Source organism: Babylonia areolata, chromosome 18 (assembly GCF_041734735.1).
Source record: "Babylonia areolata isolate BAREFJ2019XMU chromosome 18, ASM4173473v1, whole genome shotgun sequence".
NCBI classification, from domain to species: Eukaryota; Metazoa; Mollusca; class Gastropoda; order Neogastropoda; family Buccinidae; genus Babylonia; species Babylonia areolata.
Window position 1 is genome coordinate 15,488,563 of NC_134893.1, and position 976 is coordinate 15,489,538.

Consider the following 976-nt stretch of genomic DNA (forward strand, 5'->3'; position numbering starts at 1 on the left):
TCATTTCCATCATTTGCTGCTTTGTGCTGGCTAGAAATACTGTGGTATGAAGATGATGGCTGCTGAGAACAACTGGAACCGGCTCTGATCTCTCTCTCTCTCTCTTTCATCTGGTTTTATTTTGTATTCGATTTTTTTGTCCCCCCCCTCCATTTCCCCCCCCCCCCCCCCAATTAGCCAAAATGCGGCATGAAACCAGTGTATGCGAAAAAAACAAAAAAACCCATGAAACAGCACTCCCATGGTATTGCAATTCTTTTCGGAAATGTATTACCTCTTTTTTGTGTGTGATGAAAAAGAACAGTACTTCGTGATGTCTCAGACTGTAACCACTGATATACATTATTAATAACACAAGTTAGCGATCTATCATTCTACAACAGTGTGCATCTAATAATGTAAATGAGAAACAACCGCGGTTGTAATCAGTCGCGGGGCTGCCACTTAAGTCTTCTTGCCTGTCATCCCCTGGTTTAAAATACAGGAGAATGGTATTTCGAGTCACAGTGGAGTCATGCGGGGCTGGAGTGCGGTGAGGTGGGGGTGGGGCGGGGGCTGTTTTCTGTCGATTCATCGAGATTTTTTATCGAGCCCTTACCTCCCGCCACCCCCACCTTATCAGCTGTAGCCCCCATCCCCCTCCCCCCCTCAACTTTTTATCTATTTATTTATCTTATTTTATTTTACACGTCCTGTATAATAGAAGTGAGTATAGGAAGCGGATCTTTTTTTCTTTCTCATTTCATACAGAACGACAATTCGAGCAACTGAAACAACCAATAAGTAATGATAAGACTCCCCTCTACACCCCCACCCACCCCCGACCACCCCATCCCCACCCTCAAAAAACAAAACCTGGGGCACGTAAGATACACACTACCATCCGCATTTAGTCAATGCGCAACATTAATCAGGCATTTTTTCAAAAGGAATAAATAATATCTGAGTGAAGAATGTAGACACAGAACATTGAAGA